Source organism: Perca flavescens, chromosome 24 (assembly GCF_004354835.1).
Source record: "Perca flavescens isolate YP-PL-M2 chromosome 24, PFLA_1.0, whole genome shotgun sequence".
NCBI lineage: Eukaryota > Metazoa > Chordata > Actinopteri > Perciformes > Percidae > Perca > Perca flavescens.
This window is the reverse complement of record NC_041354.1, coordinates 17,492,191-17,509,222: the sequence shown is the minus strand read 5'-3', so window position 1 is coordinate 17,509,222 and position 17,032 is coordinate 17,492,191. Positions and strand designations below refer to the sequence as shown.

Here is a 17,032-nt window from a genome sequence, read left to right as displayed (position 1 = left end):
AGTGGGGGGGGGAGAAAAATGTTGCAACTTGATCTTCTTCTGCACCTGTTGTGAAATCGTGTACGTTGCATGGACGATTGTTTTTGGAGTTTTTTTGTGCCTTCAGAAATTTGCTCACAGGAATTTTTTTGGGATGTGATGACATTTCGGGCTCATTCTCACCTCGGGATAGGACTCCATCCAGGGTTGAGTTACTGAACCAATGCTATCATATGCACTTTTCCCTAGGTTTTTTTTTGTTGGAAGACTTAGGTGCTCGTATTTGGCGAGGGGGTTAGAAGATCTTCCTTCAAAAAAATGTCAAGTTTAATTTTGGACCGTTATTAGTCACCATATCTGTGTCTAAAATGTCGGAAACGCTAGAGCAGATAATACATAAAACAACACTCTTAAAAGTTTGGAAACAAAACTTGCTAAAGAGTCAGAGAGACGGAACCAACTCCAATCATTAGATCTGAGAAAAAGTAAGTAGTTAGTTTTACATTCATTCAGCTTAGTACCGCCCAAAACGGCTCGGCATGCTGTCCCTAAACCTTATAAAAGTAGGTGCATGTACATGTGTAGATATATGTGTTTGTGTGTGTGTGTGTGTGTGTGTGTGTGCATGCGTATGTGTACCTGTGCAGCTGTTCTGGCCCATCAGTCGCCGGGCTCTAAAGCAATTCCTGCCAGTTGGTTTAATACCTTCACACCCTGAAGAGAACAAAACACAGACACACACACACACACACACACACACACACACACACACACACAAGAGTTTCTCACACTTGGCATCTCATGTCAAATATTATGTCACCCCGCTCTGAGCCACAACCCAAACATTAGTAACTGAATACAGCAGACTTGGCTCAGGAGTTCTACTTGAAATCCTTTTCTATACTTAAGCTGCTCGGCTGACTTCAGCTGGAAAGAATTAAAACAGTTGCAGTCCAGAAATACAATAGAGAACGAGCGCAAACATCCCAGTCCTGGACGTACGACTTTCCCACATACAGTAGGGGGTGTGAATATTCACTGGTCTCACTACTCCATTACCATTCGATATCACGATGCATCACGATTACGGTTGGGTATCGTTCGTTTTTTTTTTCCCGATACTGGTGCTAAAACGATACTTTTAAAACGGTGCCGGTGCCTAAACCAATACTTTAGGAAGAGCCTAAACGACAGTCGGCGACATTAAAGAACAGCTTGTTTATTGCTAAGGCTATGTGGTCAAAATTAAATGATTTAATAATAATGTAATAACAATAACTTATTTCACCAGTAATATGCTGTTAAAAAGTCAAAAACAACCACTAGATGAGAAAAGGGTATTTCACAAGAACTTTGAATGCACCAGGAGGTTTACCAGTTTCAAGTGAACGCACCATTGACCCGTCTGTGTTGTTTTTTCTGACAACAGCGGCTGCAGACTGTTGGATGTCCCGCTGTTGGAATCCTCTACAGTGAAATACAGGCTTACTACACTGTTTAGCTGTCAGCATTTTAACCCTGTTTAATCCAGCTACTAGCTAACAGTAGGCTAACGTTCCCTGCTGCCAAGTGACGTGCTAACTAGCGTCCCGTGCAGCGATGCTTCTGTTGCCCTTTAAAACTGGAAAAAAAAGATATAAAAATGTTAAAAAGTGGGAAAAATGTCGGAAAAAGCGAAAAAACTAATTGCAAAAAAAAAAAAAAATTAAAAAAAGGCGACCAAAACTCAGAAAGAAGCGGCAAAAACATTGAAAAGAAACACAAACTTTGGAAAAAGCCCAGTTTAGATTATTATCCCCACCGTAAATTATGCCTATGATCATCAGTAAAATGTACTTAAAGTATTAAAAGTAAAGAAAAATATTATATGTCAGTTATATTGTTGGCTAGTTTCATTTATAAAAAACATCAGATTTTATGTGTTTTGTGTGCAGGAATTTAAAAAAATGAATGTGTACAGTAACTAAAGCTGTAACTACGGTGGCCCTGAGAGGCCACAGCATGCAACTAAAAGAAAACTCACACAAATAAACCAGAGCATGCAACTAAAAGAAAACGCACACAAATAAAACACAGCACGCAACTAAAAGAAAACGCACACAAATAAACCACAGCACGCAACTAAAAGAAAAGTTAATTTTCTTTTAGTTTATGGTTTATTTGTGTGCGTTTTCTTTTAGTTGCGTGCTGTGGCCTCTCAGGGCCACCGTATGTAACAGATGAATGTAGTGGAGTAAAAAGTCCAATATTTCTCTCTGAAATGTAGCGGAGTAGAAGCAGAAAGTGGCATGAAAAGAAAAGACTCAGGTAAAGTACAAGTACCTCAACATTTGGACTTAAGTACAGTACTTAGTTACATTCCACCACTGCTCAGATGGTTTATCGGTGTTTTAAGCCCCCAACTTCTCCTTCCAGGCAGCGCTGCACTAGGATTAGGCAATGGTTATGGTTATGGTTATGGTTAGGGTTAGGTGCCTTGAAGTCAACGGTCGCAGCGCTGCCTGGAAGGAGACATTGGGGGCTTAAAACACCATTGAGCACTCAGATGCCACTAAAACCCTCTCCTGACACACTAGGTGGGCATGAGTAACCTCTTTAAGCACTGGTAAGTATTCTAAATACGATGTGACCTAGTTCTCACACGTGTTCTGTAGCTGTCACAGAATAAAACCCCAATGTCTAGCTCCTTTTGACAAAAAGGGAGGAGAAATCCTTTGCCTGGAGCGTTTGAAGTGAACATGTGAAGATTTCCTCCCAAACAGAGATATCCACTGACAACTGACGCCACATCAAAAAGTCCTAAATTAAAACAAACGGTGGCACTTTGCCACGGAAAGTAGGTGTGTGTTAACTCCTTGGCTGACTACATGTTTGATATGCTTCGGGCTTTAGAGATATTACCTTATTATAATATCTTTAAATCCTGCTCAGAGGTTTAATATTTTCAATGCAGGACTTGTAGGCAGCTTTATTTGTATAGCACATTTCAGCAACAGGGCAATTCAAAGTGCTTTACATAAAACATTAAAGAGCAGCTAGAAGACAATTAAAAACAATTAAAAACTTGCACTCTAACAGAGTATCATTACAGTGTGGTATTAGTACATTTACTGCAGTAAAGGATCTGTATGTTTCTTCCAGCGCTGTTTAAACACCTGACTGTTTTTATGTGAATAGTGAAGGCCTCTTTTCGTAGCCAACAGAAAACACTCAGAAAGTTTTCACTGGATAATAAAAGGTTAAAAAAATAGAATTAAAAAATAAAGTGCGCTCACACATGCAGAGGCAGCAACGCTTCGTTGACACTTTGAATCAGGAAAAAGAAGAAGTGAACACTCAGTCAGAGGAAGCCATCAGAGGTGATAACACCGCTCATTTCTGCCTCCGGTTCAGTGGCTAATGCGCAACAATAATACACCCCTAAACACACACACACACACCGAAGGTCAGAGGGCAGATGAAGAGAGAAATCATTACAGACACTGACCCACACAAACGGATGATTACAACCACGGCGGCGCTGCTGCATGGATCGATGCGGAACAATTCGCTCCATTATCAGGGTTGGCTAGTTAGACAACATACTCTGTGTTAAGTAAGAAGAAGAAAAAAAGAAAAGACTGTGGCTGTTGGTATCAGAACTGTCATGTGGGGGAAATATCACAGACAGCGAGATAAGAAACACAAACACGAATAATAAAAGGGAACGAATGTTGAGGAGTCAGGAGTCTGTTTAGCTAAGGAAATGAAAAATGGTCTTACAAGCTTTTTGAGCGAGGTGGTTAAAGGATCCTTCTGGTTTCTTTCAACGAGGGGTCCTACTTTTCCTAGTTCTGGCCATCGTGTCAATAATGATTCATTGAAGGAAAGAGCAGATGAAAGTAAAAAGGTCCACATTTGCTCAGGAAAACACACACACTTTTCAACTACTAAGTAATTAAACAAATAAGTAATAAAAAACTAAAGCTTAGGAGTAAAGGTTCGTCTGCACCAAACCTGGCTGAAAAATTAATTTTCACTCACTCACTCACTCACACACACACACACTGGTCCCGTTTCCTGATATCTGGGCTGTACTTTTCCTCTCTGTTGTTCCCATTACTCTTGGATTCCCCGCGTCCTTGTTTACATCCTAATATGTGAATGTGACTCGACTTGAACACAGTTGGGCTGAGAAGGAGCAGAGGCGCGATGGCTACAGGCGGGTCAGCGGGTTAATCACACTTGACTCGGAGCTCATTGCGATTGTCTCGACCACTTTAGACATTGAGTGCAGACCTTTTCGGCGGGAATCCCATTAACCTGGCGAAGAGACCATTTAAACACGGTGACTGCAGAAGCGATTTGGTTCAATTTGAGATTGCCGCTGAGCAGCATTCAACCAGAGCAAGCGAAACTCAGGTGTGTGTGTGTGAACTTAACCCAGGCCTGAAAGGTAATACCAAATCATAAGGATATGCTTCTGTCCTCCATTGCATAAACAAATTATTTCCTGAGAGTTGTTATCTGCAGTACATTAAAGTAAAGAGAATCCAGGATCTTTAGTTTTCTTAAAAAAAAAAAATAAAATAAAAAAAACATAGGTTACCTGAAACTCAAAGCCTGCGCGTCGCCCTTTCCAAAGTTTTTGTCACATTTATTGAGGTTTTTGTTGCTTCTTTCGATGTTTTAGACGCCTTTTCCAACCTTTTTGTCCCCAAAAACAGTAAGTCTCTTTGTCGAATGTGCCAATTTCATGAAGCATTTCCGTCTTTATGACACGAATAAACCAAAATAATGTGAGTGGAATTAAGAAATTGTCGATTAAATTAAAATATGGACAAAAACTGCTTTGACGAAAAACATAATACATTTTTGATAAGCTCTTACAGTATTTGGGGCTGAAAGAAGACGACGATGAAGAAATATGAAGGAAAAGAAGACCAAAGAAAGAGAAAAAACAAGAGAAAGACAGAGGAGGAGGAGAAGGTGGCATCGGAAGAAGAGAAAAAAGGAACAAGTGGAAGAAGAAGTGTATTCATCTACACCATCCCTCTTGCTGAAGGATTCGTGCCTAGGATCTCAAACATCATCTAAAGCTCAAGGTTTGCACCACTGCTCATTGCATTAAGGTTACGGAGACGAAGGTAAGCGAGGGGAGAACCTCATGCGTTTTCTTACACGGCAATAATCACATGTCACATGGCATTGATTTGACACGGGAAAAAAAAGCAAGAGGGCAAACAAAGGTAGGCTCGTACGCTAATACACCGGAGCCTTTTATTCACCCTTGCTGTACAAAAACAAGCTGTAGTGTGACTCACGTGCTTGGTAGATGACACGCGGTTCGCAATCATTCTCTGAGCTGAGAGGACGATGTTGAATTTGAGCGAAAAAGGGACCGATTGGGGGGGTTTTAGGAGAACCAAAGGGTTTCTCAGGCTACACCTCTCTTTAACCTGCCTCTCTTAAGTTATGCTATTACAATTCTAGACTGCCGGGGAGGCTGTTCCTCCCTAAGACACACTGAGCTGCTCTCTCATCTCTACTTGTTACTTTTGTATGCATCCTGTCCCAGAAATGCTTGTTACTAATCTAGCTCTGGGGAGTTTACTCCCCGGAGTCCTTATGTTTCTTCTTAGCTCTGCGATTCTCTGCATTTCCCGGCCGCATCCTGCTGCGTCCTGCTGCATCCGCAGCCTCCACCCGTGCTCTGCAGCGCCACGTTACATCCCGCAACGCCCTGCTGTGATGTTCATACGCACAGAGTAGTCAGGATCCGGTATAGGAGACTGCACTACTCAGTATGACACGATGTGCCCTGCTATGACATGAACTTCCACGATAACCTTCAAAGTCACTGTGACTTCTAATGTGACTGTTATCACCACTGTTCATCACGCCCCCAACCGGCCCGTCAGACACCGCCTACCAAGAGTCTGGGTCTGCCGAGGTTTCTTCCTAAAAGGGAGTTTTTTCTTGCCACTGTCGCAATAGCCACTGCTAATGCTTGCTCTTGAGGGAATTACTGTAATTGTTGGGCTTTTGGAATTTATAGAGTGTGGTCTAGACCTACTCTATCTGTAAAGTGTCTCGAGATAACTTTTGTTATGATTTGATACTATAAATAAAATTAAATTGAAATTGAATTGAATATACTGTAACAATCTTTGCAGGTACAATTAATGATTACTTTCATTGAATTTTCGGTTTTATTCAATTTTATTTTTTAAATAGTTTCAAAACAGTGTCAAGACTAAAGTCTGACATAAAACAGTCTGTTATTCACTCAACATCCTCTGATCTTAACTATTAGTCAAACAAATGCATAATGTCTTATTTTTTAAAGGTATAATGGCATTTAAATTAGGTTTAATGACCATGAATTTTAAAAAGCGTTGAAAAGACAACACGAGGGATAAGCGGAGTTTAAGAGAGGGGGGAACGCCAGAGCAGGGGGAATGAGAGGGGGGAACACCAAAGCAGGGGGAATGAGAGGGGGAAACGCCAGAGCAGGGGGGATGAGAGGGGGAAATGCCAGAGCAGGGGGAATGAGAGGGGGAAATGCCAGAGCAGGGGGAATGAGAGGGGGAAACGCCAGAGCAGGGGGAATGAGAGGGGGAAATGCCAGAGCAGGGGGAATGAGAGGGGGAAATGCCAGAGCAGGGGGAATGAGAGGGGGAAATGCCAGAGCAGGGGGAATGAGAGGGGGAAACACCAGAGCAGGGGGAATGAGAGGGGGAAATGCCAGAGCAGGGGGAATGAGAGGGGGAAATGCCAGAGCAGGGGGAATGAGAGGGAGAAACGTCGCCAGAGCAGGGGGAATGAGAGGGGGAAAAGTAACAGAAGATATTCATTTTTAAACCAAAACGTAGCCTCAGAAGTTGAAACGATCTCACCGTTTGTCTAAAAACTTTCTTATCGTTATTTTGCATTGACCCAAATGTTCTGGTGCGTGAGGCCCCATCAACATGGAGAGAAAAGAAAAGAGGTAAAACACGGTAAAAAAAAAAAGACAGAACATTCCTCCACGGTAATGCGGCTCCATGTTCTGCTCCGGAAATAAGAAGTACAAGAAGTACAAAGAGAGGGCAAAACTATTTGATATCACATCTCTACGAGTCAGCCGGTGCTTCACAGTGTGCTGGGTCCCGCGTTCATTTTGCATTTATGGTGAATGTCTAATTTAGATACTTGCTCTGGCCTACTTCATCAAAGGACTGCGGGGTTATGGGGGTTATGGGGGGGTGAAAAGATGAAATGGTCAGATATTCACTGTTTGATAAGAAGTGACATCTGCAGTGCTCTTTAAAAAAACATCAATCGCCAAAGAGAGACAAGTCAACTACAGAACGAGAAGTTAAAGGACTGAAACAAAAAAATAAAAACGTGGAATCTGGTTTGGGCTGCAAGTTTTTGGAGGACTGCTGACAACCATGAAACGGCGAGATGTGTCTCTCTTAGAGCTGCACAATAAGAGGAAAATATTCTATATGCGATAATGTTGTTGAATATGGCGATAAGGATATCACTTGCGTCAATAAAACATATATCTAAATGTAAGCAGTTGTGCATTTCTGCTGCTGTGATGTCCTCCCGTCTCAAAATAATGCTAAGGACGCTCTACCGGACGCTTTTTTCAAAGTTACCACCAACCCACTAGTTTTACACTTATTTTTGGAATTCCATCATTTATAACACCCAGAATTCAATGAAAATAGTTAACTGATCATTGTTGTATGGAACCATCAGTGTTACAGTGTCCTCGGGTCAAATTTGACGCGTTTTTTTATGAAAAAAATTTGGGTTTCTTTTAACCAAATTGTCCCAAAATAACATGTCACATTATTCACATTTTCTGCTTATTGCAATGTTTTTTTCTAGATGATTTTGGTCTCCGTGAACCATCACCTTATCGTGGTGGAGAGGTTTGTGTGTCTCTGTGAACCTGAGGGCTGTGTTGTCTGGAGCTTTGTGCTCCTGGTAGGGTCTCCCAAGGCAAAGTGGTCTCAGGTGAGGGGCCAGACAAAGAATGGTTCAAAAACCCCAATGAAAAAGCTAAGCAGAGATGGAGTGACCCTGCCCGGAGGAAGCCCGGGGCCCCCGTCTGGAGCCAGGCCCAGACGGTGGGCTCGTCGGGCGAAGCGCCTGGTGGCGGGTTTGCCACGGAGCCCGCCGGGCACAGCCCGAACAAGCTACGTGGCAACTCCCTCTCCATTCCATGGGCCCACCACCTGTGGGAGGAACCGTTGGGGTCGGGTGCGATGCCACATGGGTGGCAGTGAAGGTCAGGGGCCTCGACGGACCAGACCCGGGCAGCAGACGCTGGCTCTGGGGACGTGGAACGTCACCTCTCTGTGGGGGAAGGAGCCGGAACTGGTGCGGGAGGTGGAGCGCTACCGGTTAGATCTGGTGGGGCTTACCTCTCACGCACAGTCTCGGTTCTGGAACCATACTCCTGGATAGGGGTTGGACTCTTTTTCTTCTCGGAGTTGCCCAGGGTGTGAGGCGCCGGGCGGGTGTGGGGATACTCACAAGCCCCGGCTGAGCGCCGCTGTGTTGGAGTTACCCGGTGGACGAGAGGGTCGCCTCCCCACGCTTGCGGGTTGTGGGGGAAAACTCTGACTGTTGTTTGTGCATATGCACCAAACAGGAGTTCGGAGTATTCGGCCTTCTTGGAGACCTTGACTGGAGTCCTGCATGGGGCTCCAGTGGGGGACTCCATTGTTCTGCTGGGGGACTTCAACGCACACGTGGGCAATGATGGAGACACCTGGAGGCGTGATTGGGAGGAACGGCCTCCCTGATCTAAACCAGAGTGGTTGTTTGTTGTTGGACTTCTGTGCTAGTCATGGATTGTCTATAACGAACACCATGTTCGAACATAGGGATGCTCATAAGTGTACCTGGTACCAGAGCACCCTAGGCCGAAGGTCAATGATCGATTTCATAATCGTTTCATCTGATCTGAGGCCGTATGTTTTGGACACTCGGGTGAAGAGAGGGGCAGAGCTGTCAACCGATCACCATCTGGTGGTGAGTTGGGTCAGAGGGTGGGGAAGACTCTGGACAGACCTGGTAAGCCCAAGCGTGTAGTGCGGGTAAATTGGGAACGTCTGGAGGAGGCCCCTGTCCAACAGACTTTCAACTCACACCTCCGGGCGGAGCTTTTCGTGCATCCCTGTGGAGGCTGGGGCATTGAACCCGAGTGGACAATGTTCAAAGTTTCCATTGCTGAAGCTGCAGCGAGGAGCTGTGGTCTTAGGGTCTTAGGTGCCTCAAGGGGCGGTAACCCACGAACACCGTGGTGGACAACGGTGGTCAGGGAAGCCGTCCGACTGAAGAAGGAGTCTTTCCGGGATATGTTATCCCGGAGGACTCGGAGGCAGTTGCAGGGTACCGAAGGGCCGAAGGGCTGCAGCCTCTGCCGTGAAAGAGGCAAAGCAGCGGGTGTGGGAGAAGTTTGGAGAAGACATGGAGAAGGACTTTCGGTCGGCACCAAAGTGCTTCTGGAAAACTGTTCGCCACCTCAGGAGGGGGCGGGGAACCATCCAAGCTGTGTACAGTAAGGATGGGACACTGTTGACCTCAACTGAGGAGGTAATAGGGCGGTGGAAGGAGCACTTTGAGGAACTCCTGAATCCGACTAATACGCCCTCTATGTTAGAGGCAGAGCTGGAGGATAATGGGGGATTGTCGTCGATTTCCCAGGTGGAAGTCACTGATGTAGTCAAACAACTACACAGTGGCAAAGCCCCGGGGATTGATGAGATCCGTCCAGAAATGCTCAAGGCTCTGGGTGTGGAGGGGCTGTCCTGGTTGACACGCCTTTTCAACATTGCGTGGAAGTCTGGGACGGTGCCAAAGGAGTGGCAGACTGGGGTGGTGGTTCCCCTTTTAAAAAGGGGGACCAGAGGGTGTGTGCCAATTATAGGGGTATCACACTTCTCAGCCTCCCTGGTAAAGTCTACTCCAAGGTGCTGGAAAGGAGGGTTCGGCCAATAGTCGAACCTCGGGTTGAGGAGGAACAATGCGGATTCCGTCCTGGTCGTGGAACAACGGACCAGCTCTTCACTCTCGCAAGGATCCTGGAGGGAGCCTGGGAGTATGCCCAACCGGTCTACATGTGTTTTGTGGATTTGGAGAAGGCGTATGACCGGGTCCCCGGGAGATACTGTGGGAGGTGCTGCGGGAGTATGGGGTGAGGGGGTCTCTTCTCAGGGCCATCCAATCTCTGTACAACCAAAGCGAGAGCTGTGTCCGGGTTCTCGGTAGTAAGTCGGACTCTTTTCAGGTGAGGGTTGGCCTCCGCCAGGGCTGCGCTTTGTCACCAATCCTGTTTGTAGTATTTATGGACAGGATATCGAGGCGTAGTCGGGGTGGGGAGGGGTTGCAGTTTGGTGGGCTGGGGATCTCATCGCTGCTCTTTGCAGATGATGTGGTCCTGATGGCATCATCGGCCTGCGACCTTCAGCACTCACTGGATCGGTTCGCAACCGAGTGTGAAGCGGTTGGGATGAGGATCAGCACCTCTAAATCTGAGGCCATGGTTCTCAGCAGGAAACCGATGGAATGCCTTCTCCAGGTAGGGAATGAGTCCTTACCCCAAGTGAAGGAGTTCAAGTACCTTGGGGTTGTGTTCGCGAGTGAGGGGACAATGGAGCGGGAGATTGGTCGGAGAATCGGGCGCAGCGGGTGCGGTATTGCATTCAATCTATCGCACCGTTGTGACGAAAAGAGAGCTTAGCCAGAAGGCAAAGCTCTCGATCTACCGGTCAGTTTTCGTTCCTACCCTCACCTATGGTCATGAAGGCTGGGTCATGACCGAAAGAACGAGATCCAGGGTACAAGCGGCTGAAATGGGTTTCCTCAGGAGGGTGGCTGGCGTCTCCCTTAGAGATAGGGTGAGAAGCTCAGTCATCCGTGAGGAGCTCGGAGTAGAGCCGCTGCTCCTTTGCGTCGAAAGGAGCCAGTTGAGGTGGTTCGGGCATCTGGTAAGGATGCCCCCTGGGCGCCTCCCTAGGGAGGTGTTCCAGGCACGTCCAGCTGGGAGGAGGCCTCGGGGAAGACCCAGGACTAGGTGGAGGGATTATATCTCCAACCTGGCCTGGGAACGCCTCGGGATCCCCCAGTCGGAGCTGGTTAATGTTGCTCGGGAAAGGGAAGTTTGGGGTCCCCTGCTGGAGCTGCTCCCCCCGCGACCCGACACCGGATAAGCGGACGAAGATGGATGGATGGATGGATGGATTTTGGTGTTTATTCCGACGTGTTTGCCATTATTGTCAACTTGTTTGCACCTTTTTTCCACTTTTTTCCCAACATTTTTGCCGTTATGTTACATTTGCATCGCTTTTATCAACCTTTTTATCACTTTTCCGACTTTCTCTTGTCACTTTTTTTCCAACGTTTTTGGTGTGCCGTCGTTCCAAAAGTAGTTTTAGTCATCCAATTAGAAACTCAGATTGGACAGATAGTCTAGCTAGCTGTCTGGATTTACCCTGCAGAGATCTGAGGAGCAGTTAACCATAGTCCTCACAAATCCACCGGAGGTTAGAACGCCAACACAGAGGAAGAGGAAGGGGACGGACATCCAGCGGCACCTGAATTATCCCGGAAATGGAACGTAGTTGATATAGACTATGCGAATACAGACCTGTGTGTCTAACCTCTCGTTTATCGCTGCCCCCCACCCCCAGCGAGCTGTTTTCCTGTGCTTTCTCCCCCCGTCTCTGATGGGACGTCCTCTTGCTGGCTCAGAGCGGAGAGGGGCGTTTATCTCTGACCCGCAGGTTCGGCCCCGCTGTCTCAGCTGCCAAAACAGCCCCATTCAACATTGTGCTGAGTTCATCAATGTTCCGCTGACTGACACACACACACACACACACACACACACAGGAAAATGCATACACACACAGACGCACACTGCAAAAAATGTCCACCATAAAATGTTAATCTGAGATTGGTTTCTAAATAATTTCTGTGGCGTTTCCTCAAATCACTTGTCAATCAAAATGTGCTAGATTGTTATACCTTGGCTTCTCTGCCACAGAAGTTTCACTTTTCTGCAGGCCTCCCTTTTTTTTCTTCTGTTGAACTGACGAATTGTTTATTCAAACAATGTCAAAAATTGTGAAAATGCCCAGAGCACTGCTTGTTTCATTTGAGCAAAAGAAAAATGTGTGGAAATGTTTTTGTTTTTTTTACTGTAACTGACGCTCTCCTGGTATGATTTGTTGCATTTAAAATAAAAAAAAGACTTCAAAGCTTGATATTAAGGATAATGATATTTTTTGTAGTGTATACAAAAAACAAAAAAAAATCCCAGGCAATAAAGAAAGTCGAGGCCAACCTCAGTCCTTTTGGCTGAATATCTGGGGACCTCTGTGACAGGTCCACACACACACACACACACACACACACACACACACACACAGGTCCCAGACCCCGCGACCTCTCCCCTGTCACAACTGTCACTTGATTTCAGCGAGCAGAGAAACGGCTTTTTATCAGAGAACCTGAAGCACTGCTCTGACAGAGACTGACCCCTGTGTATATTTAGCAGCAGCTTGGCAGTCGCCCATCCCAACTGTCGAGGCTGTCAGAGGCTCGCAAACACAATGACCCCCCCCCCCCGCCTCACTTTGATTAGGAAGAAAGCGAATCACATGGGGCCGTCCGGTGTTCATTTATCGTACACATTCAGGTAAAATGAAAGAATTAACACCTCAGACACTACTACGAGTGTATTATTAACAATAATAATAATAATAACTAGTAATGCTAGTGTTCAGGGCCGGCCTGTGGCATAGGCAGTATAGGCAAATGCTTGGGGCGCCGGCAGTCCAAATGAGTAAAGACTTCTCTTTACTCATTCAGATAATAAAGACAAAAGGGACGTTGAGGAAAAAGCGATAAAAATGTTGGAAATAATGTCAAAAACGCCAGAATAAACACCATAAAAGGTTTAAAAAAAAAGAAACCGTTGAAATAAGTGGCAAAAACGACAAAATGTGAAAAATGCTGAATAAACAATTTTGTGTGTGCGTGTTGGCATTCTAAACTCCGGTCGATTCGGGAAACATCCTCCAAGCTAGAACCGACAATCTAATTATATTTATTTTGTTTTGGAGTAAAATTCCATGTGGGAGTCGCGACCCGAAAAGGTTGACGACCCCTGTTACCAACTAAATTATGGCTACAATAAACCAAATGTTCATCACTCCAGGCGTGCACCTGTACTAATGTGTCCATATATTTTATTTTTAATCTGTGAAGATGGCAGAGAACAGCGGTGGAAGAAGTATTCAGATGCTTAACTTAAGTAAAAGTACTAATACCACACTGTAAAATGTTCCTTCAGTAAATGTCAGTAAGTATCATCAGTAAAATGTAGTTCAAGTATTAAAAGTAAAGAACTCTCCTCCCATTGTAGAAAGAGTAAAGGATCCAACCAGTTGTGTGTTTAATGGTCTCATCATCTCAGCTGGACTTGTAGCCGTTATATTGTTGGCTAGTTTACTTTAGAATCAAACATCAGATTTTATAAACTACATGTGTTCTGTGTGCAGGAATCTTAATGTGTAAAGTAACTAGTACCTAAAGCTGTAACAGATAAATGTATGGGAGTAAAAAGTCCAATATTTCTCTCTGAAATGTAGCGGAGTAGAAGTAGAAAGTGGCATGAAAAGAAAAGACTCAAGTACAGTACAAGTACCTCAACATTGGACAAAGTACTGGAGTACATGTACTTAATTACATTCCACCAGGGATAGAGGAGATGCAGCATTGGTATAAGAAAAGAGTGCCGTAATAATAATACATTCAAACATGAATAAGTGCATGCTCATACAGCATAAAAACAGAAAGGTTCCAACTGTAGGTCCACTTCCCTGAGGCGTTACAGACAGATGCAACAGATTAGGAATTGTTAGAGGGAAACCGCCAATTAAAGTCCTGATTACTTTTGAAGGTCATCATTTTGATCTTTTTCTTCACCGTATGACTCACCAAAAAGGCTGAGAAAGGCACATAAACCAACTTGAACCTGCCGATGCAGTCACCAGGAAGTGGCCTAATCACCGCGAGGAAACGATAAGGTCGGTGCTTGATGTTTGCAGCAGGAAGCCGGGCGGAGGTGACCTGCTCCGTTTAAACACGCAAACCTGCCAAGATTCAATCTACTAGTTTTTCCTTGCGAGTGGCCCTCTCAAGATCAGAAAAAAAGGCGTTGGAGAATCCCTGACTGGAAGCTCGAAGCTGCATTTAGGAAGGAAGTGAGAACACGGAGCGATGGGCAGACAGACGGTTATTACTTCAGTTTAAAACTGTGTGACTGGGGGAAGGCCTTGGTGTAAAACGCCTGAGCTCAGCAAACCCTCACAGGGTAAGCCGAGGTAAAGCAAAGAGGTGACATCTTCGCCTTTTTCGCCACGTTTTTGTCGCCATTTTGATGCATTTTTGTTACCTTTCTCGCTGCCTTTTTTGCCACATTTTTGCCGCCTTTTTGTTGCCTTTTTCTCGCCACCTTTTGGTCGCCAGTGAGCCAAATGGCTGGTAATTCAGATTTGACATTGTTTTTTGGCTTGTAAGTGAAGCAAACCTACCAGCCGCGTGTGTATTTCACCATATGAAATGAAAAAAAGCATGTGGCTGGTAGATGATGCCAATTTTGACCGGAGAGCGGCGTTCACTTCGTCGTTCTGTCGCACTTATAGACTGTTCATTTTACATCGCTTTCCTTAGTTTAAAATACTTCTATTTTAGGTAGGCTACATATACAGTATGGTCTATTGGTGAAGTAGCATTGATTACTTTGATTATTTTGTCCACACTGGGGATACTAATAATTCAGCAGAGCAGGGATTTATAGACCAGAAAGAGGGAATTCCCATGCATCTCATCCAGAAAGAAATCGCACCCTGCATGTTTCTACAGCCTCAACTGTCACTTTGAAACTGGTTTCCCTTTCTACTAAGGCATCCTTGACCAAGACAGCTTCAAGGTTGCTGTTCTGCAGCCGTGCATGACCTCTGTCCTTCCTTCAAGTGGGACACGTGAAGGGAAATGCTGCATTGGCGATCAGTCCAGTGTCCGATTAACTAAAGTTATCTTAAGAGTCGATTTTTGCAACGACGGCAAAGTTTGTTGCTCCGACTAGCAGCCGCTGATGATGCAGTGGTTACAAATCAAAGTTGTATCGAGAGCTCTGAATAGCAAGAATTAACCTCTCCTCCAGCTTGTAGAGCATATTTAAGTCCTGCACTCTCCACTCTCTATTGACTTGTATTTCGTGAAGGTCTATTTCGTCTGCTAGCAAACAACAGAAACATGCATAAAAGCTGCTGTGTAGTGATAATTACTACCAACAATGTAGAAAACCCATAACTTAAGTTTTTATAAGCTGCCGACCCAAAAAAAAAAAAAAAAAAAAAAAAAAATGGATACAGACGTGAGAGAATGGGGAGACTGTGAGATCCTGACACTATGCTAACGTTATGTTAGCTTAACTTATAGACAGATAGTTAGGCTGAAACTGACATTTGGATGTTTGACTTGGTAACTAAATGCTTTATCTTAACCTACAGCCATATAGTTAGCCTAAAACATTTGGATATTTGACTTAACAACAATTTAACAAAACAAAATGCTTGCTGCAAATGTAACGTTGGACATCTCGTTAGCTTAGTGTCTCCCCATTCTCTCTGCTGATTCCTTTCATCTGTATCCACTTTTTTCTTCATAGAAGCTCAGTTTTTCGGTTCGGCAGATTATAAAAACTTAAGTCATGGGTTGTTTACCCTGCTGGTAGTGAATATCACCACAGAGCAGCTTTTAGGCATGTTTCTGTTTGCTAGAAGATGGAATTGACGAGGAGGAAACCTTCACGCAACACAAGTCGACAGAGAGCGGAGAGTTGTTTCCCCCTCCAATGGGCGTGGCTTTCCGAGCATGCGATGCACTCCGTCTCTATTAGACGGACAGAGATCATGTCCCTGAAAGAGGTGAAAAGTTAAAAAACTCAGCTCTTCCAACAAGGTGTCTTATCAGGTGAGTATTGTGAACGTCACTTCCGTTTCCGCCTGACTTCCTGTTTCTTGTTGCAGACGACAACGGCAGACGCTTAACGTCTCGCGATTTAAAGTCCTCCACAACGAAATACAGTCACTAATTACACCGTTTCGCTGTATTTTAACCGGACCTGTCTGGCCGCAGTTTCTCCGTTGTTTGCAAAACTTTCCTCCGCTCCGTTAGCTAACGTCTAGGTATTTGTTGTGCTAACGGCTAGTTAGCCTACCTGCTAGCGGGAGTTAAAACGAACCACTCAGGATTTTGCCTCCTGGGAAATCTATTGTATATTTTGGTAGCAGTAACGGGCTATCCACAGCTTGCTAAACACAAGCAGGAGCACTTGCATTGTATTTCGACTTGTGAAGGTTTTTAGGTTTTAGGAGAAGGCCTCCATCAACGTTGCTACTAGCTAAACTAGCAAGCTACACGATGCCCCCCCTCAGCTGTTCACCTGGCTGTGACTCGTGCCACCTTTTCAGCCAGAAGATAGTGGAACTTGAAGCCAGAATATCGACTCTCCTCCAGATCAAGGCAAGTGAAGAGTTCCTCGACTCCATTATCATTGGAAGTTCCCCCCACACACACACTGATGGATGTTTTGATTCCACTGTGCCCTGCAATACTCTCTCCCCACCACACACTAATACAACCTCTGTCCCTGCTGTCTCTCCTCGGCTTCTGCCGGACCCAGCCAGCTCTGCTGACCAGCTCCACTCCACACCAGCCTGAGCCATGGCGTGTAAGCAAGCACCAGAGCAGGCGGTCAGGACAACGCTCAGCCCCAGCCCAACCCCTACGACTAGAAAACCGCTACAGCATTCTGACGAACGACGAGGAGTTCCCTTCTCTGCCACGTCCCCACGCAGCTCATCCTGGTCCATCCACACAGTCGACGCGCCCATTGAGGGCGGACTCTCCCCCCTCGGACTCATCAATCTCCACGCTGGTCATCGAAGCTCCATGGTAAGGGATCTCCACATTCCCCCCCTTACCCAGCGGTCCCTCC

General features: G+C 45.4%; 1 protein-coding gene across 3 annotated transcripts in view; it reads right to left on the bottom strand.

Annotated features, from left to right (window-relative positions):
• zeb2b (zinc finger E-box binding homeobox 2b) overlaps positions 1 to 17,032 on the bottom strand; it is a 145,143-nt gene that overhangs the window by 118,749 nt on the left and 9,362 nt on the right. For all 3 annotated transcript variants that reach the window (XM_028571823.1, XM_028571825.1, XM_028571824.1), the window contains exon 3: positions 619 to 693. The gene's annotated coding sequence lies outside the window, so the exon portion shown is untranslated. The remainder of the gene's footprint in view (positions 1 to 618; positions 694 to 17,032) is intronic.